General features: G+C 45.7%; 1 long non-coding RNA gene across 1 annotated transcript; it reads left to right on the top strand.

The window, feature by feature from the left end:
• Positions 1-1,327: 1,327 nt before the first annotated feature.
• On the top strand, positions 1,328-2,988 carry LOC137469425 (uncharacterized). Its single transcript, XR_010996499.1, has 2 exons — positions 1,328-1,644; positions 1,837-2,988. It is a non-coding gene; the product is annotated as an uncharacterized lncRNA (long non-coding RNA).
• Positions 2,989-3,919: the final 931 nt, after the last annotated feature.

The following is a 3,919-nucleotide window of genomic DNA, read 5'->3' as shown; positions in this document are numbered from 1 at the left end:
CTAAGCATCCTCTCTACTGACATCTGTCACCTCTCTGTAGACAAATTTCCCATGGTAAGTATATAGGGGTTTGGGGGAGTTTTTTGACCCACTCACTTACTGCTGATGGGACTCAATGATCTTAGAGATCTTTTCTGATCTAAATGATTTTATGATTCTAAAAATGATTGTATTATTTTTGATTTTGTTGTGTTCTCTAATGTAAGCTGAGAGCAAGAGCCCAGGAATAGGAAGAGACATGGAAAAGGAAGGTGATTCTCACGCTGGTGGCTATTACTTTTCATGGCAGACTGTTGTAACAGGGCTTGCAGGTGCAGGGCTGTGGCAATAAGACAAAACCAGCATGGGTTGCATGGGGGTCCAAGAGATCCCAGCAGTATGGCAGGGAGCAGTGAGGAGCCTGTAGAGCTCCAGACAGGAGCTTTTCATGTCGCACAGGGTGAGGCACTTCAAGCTCTGCTCAACCCAGAGCAAAGCTGTGGCATGGCTGAGAAGCACACACAGCTGGGAAACAGTCCCAGTTGGAGCTGTACAACTCTAAATTGTCTCTTTTTATTATCACAACCAGCAGAGCGGGTGATGACAATGACTCGTTACGATGACATCTCGCCAGCTGTGAGCGAGCTTGCTTAAAGGCAAGTGTCCTCAGCCCCTTGCTTGACTCTCACAGGCCAGCTGGAACAAGGGCATCCCAAGCATCCCATGGGACTTGGATGAAGTGACTGAGGCCTCATGACTCACTGGCCAGGATGGGGCAATGCCAGGTGCTGCAATGGACTTGCCAGGCCCCTGCTGGAGGAGATTGGGGCCCATTAACTCCAAGCTTGGCATGGGACACATCACTGCAGATGACTGCCATTCCTGTCTCCAGCATCCACCAATGGATGCTGTCATCCTGGGCAGGAACATCCAACCCACTGTAAAATAGATTCACCAGCTGCTGTTTTCCAGCAGTGGGGATTGAGCTAAGCCAGTCCTGAGTTTGACTTTGTCTTCAGGGTGAACCCAGGAGGGATTTTTAAGCTTTCTTCAGCACTGCAAGGAAAAGGGAGAAGTAAGGAGCAAGCAAGGAATGAAAGTCAAGGCAAAAGAAAAAGCAGGCAGAGGCAAAAAAAGGTAGGAAAATAATGGAGAGGAGAGGAGAGGAGAGGAGAGGAGAGGAGAGGAGAGGAGAGGAGAGGAGAGGAGAGGAGAGGAGAGGAGAGGAGAGGAGAGGAGAGGAGAGGAGAGGAGAGGAGAGGAGAGGAGAGGAGAGAGGGAAAAGGGCAAAAGGGAAATTATTGAGTGCTTTAGTTCCTACTTCACTGCTTGTCTCAAACAGTGGATTTAAAATGCAACCTCAAGCAGTATGAGTGTTGGCAAAGCTAAAACATGACCATGACAACATAGCAGGAGGAAAAAATGTGAGTGTGGACTATTTGAGAGGGGAGAGAACCTTTTGTAAGCAATTGTTTGCAGATAGTTTTATAATGATTCAACACAGTTGATGTGAAATCTGGCTCAGTTGAACTGGGTGTCAGCCAGCCTGGTGTGGCTACTAAAATTTAGCTGAAATTGGTATTTTATACCAATTGTTTTAGGTGAGGAGAGGGGTGCTGCCTTTTGGGCTGGCATCCCTCCTGCCAGCCCCAGGCACAAGGGCTGGTTCTGCTGCCCAAGGCCCCTGCCACGTGCAATTATGGGTGGTTGGCAGGCTTATCGAGAATCAGGTCAGAGAACTGATCCATGGGAAAAGAGAAAAAGTGAGAGAGGTGTTTGTGGTGGTCTTTTTTCTTTTCCCAGGCTGTTTTTCCTGCCCCAGCTAGCTACTAAGTGAGAAACCACAGGGCCTCCCAGAAACCCTCCAGCAAACCTTCAGCAACACGGATCAGTATTTCCCCAGCTGCCAAGGTAAATACAAGCAGTGAGGGAAAACAACAGCGGTAAACCCCAAAACCCTGCAAGCCTCCTGCATCCACTTTGAAAAATGGTAGTGACAGGGCACTCTGTTTGGGGGGAATGCTGGGTGGGTCCCCTCAGAAACCCCCTTGGCAGACCCTTGTGCTCCCTCCTGCCCCTCGGCGGGAGCGCTGCTCACTTTATGAAATGCTGAGCTGCACATCACCATGTCCCTTGTCAGCACTCAGCAAGCTCATATTAAAACAAGAGGGAGGCCAAGTAGATGAGAAACTCAAAGCTTCCCTGCTGGCTACGGGGAATTCCTTCCCTGGCAGAAAATCATTGCCAGATTCAGCAAAATTCCTGCCAGATTTCTTCTACATAATAAATGGGAGTTCAGATAATTATCTCAGTGCCACAGATTTTAATTTTTTTAAAGTGTTGCATAGAAAATACTTAGTGAGTCCCTGGCATTGCTCTGTTAGTGTAAAAGGAATAGGGCTTCCTTGTGTTTGAAGAGATAACAGTGCTCCAGGCTACAAAAGATAACTGTGCTTTTTAATTTAATCTTACAGCCATGAGAGCAGTGCAGGGGGTCTCTGCTGCAAATATGCTCAATCTGCATTGACTGATGGCTGTAATATCTGAAACCCGGTAGGTTGTTTTGGGGAAAGTGCCAGAATAAGCATCTTTTGCTTACTACCGAATCTCAGAGGACTCAGATGCAGTCAGATGTAAATACCTGGTTTGGTAGATAATACATCTGGGGTTCTGTTCAGACTCTCACTAGGTGCTGGTGGTGGTTTGCTAATAATTATAGTTACATTTTTGAGTGGTATCAAGCATTGGGATATACATTTGGGTCCTAAAGCTGGAGGGTAAATCCCTGCAGATTATGAGAAGGAAAGAACACCATTCACTCTTCATCTTCCTTTTGCATTTAACTTTTACATTTAACAGTTAAGGCAGAAAATTCAAGATTTCTGTGCAGATCATTAGAAACCTGTATTGGTAGGGACCATAATAAAATATGATTACATTTTAAAATTCTAGTAGAAATGCAATGCAGGACAACAAATGCAGGTAATAAAACTTCACCTCTTAGACATATTTGACAATATACATGTTATTTGGAGCTATAGTTTTTGGATGTTACTTATAGCATTAAAAAAGTAATAAATCCCTCATAGTGAGTATTATTTAACATCTCTATTTCAGTTCACTCCACAAAAGGATGTCAAGAAATGAAACAATGAATTAGAGGGCAGATGCTTTTCATCAAGTATCCTTAATTGCTACCCAGGTTGCATTTCTGACAGATCGGCAGGACACCTCTGCAAAGGGCAGCCATGGTGATGAAAGATGCCACAGTGATGGGCACGCGAAACACCAGCAGCAACCTGGCTAACTGTCACAAGCACAGGTCCAAACCAGTCTATTTGCAGCAGTGATTTTTCAAAATGCCAGCCGTGCCCATGGACCAAGGAACAGCTTTTTAACTCACCTGTGAGAAGCTAAAATATGGGGAGAAGACCCACAGTAGATGCCTGCTGCTAATGAAGCAGGGGCCACAAGTTGGACTGCTTCAGACCTAAACTGGCTGCCACCTTTTCTTTCCTACATACCTTTCAAAATAATGGGTAATGCTGTGTCAGTCCCTTTCTGAACACTACCCCATGGGTTAAATTACACTTTGTCTCTGAAGGCACAGTGTCTGCTCTGCTCCTTGATCTGCCATGAACTTAGTGACACCAGGGACCCTTTTTTGTCACCTTGGCAGACCCTACACACTCACCATTCTCATCTACAGTGGGTTTTTGGCAGGATTCAGCAAACTCATGCTCTGGTCCTACAAATTGCTTCTCAAGGAGCAGGGAGTCAACACAGGGAAGGGCAAAGAATTCAATTAGGGAACAAGTAATTAATTTTCCAAACACCTTCTTTTGTCTTTAGATTTACCAGGCCTTGTAAAGGGCATGGGCAGCCAGTTTAGCTGCACTTGGGTCTCTTCATGGTGAGTTTGGCTGGCGTGGGGTTTTTT

Source organism: Anomalospiza imberbis, chromosome 2 (assembly GCF_031753505.1).
Source record: "Anomalospiza imberbis isolate Cuckoo-Finch-1a 21T00152 chromosome 2, ASM3175350v1, whole genome shotgun sequence".
NCBI lineage: Eukaryota > Metazoa > Chordata > Aves > Passeriformes > Viduidae > Anomalospiza > Anomalospiza imberbis.
This window is presented reverse-complemented; position numbering and strand designations above follow the sequence as displayed.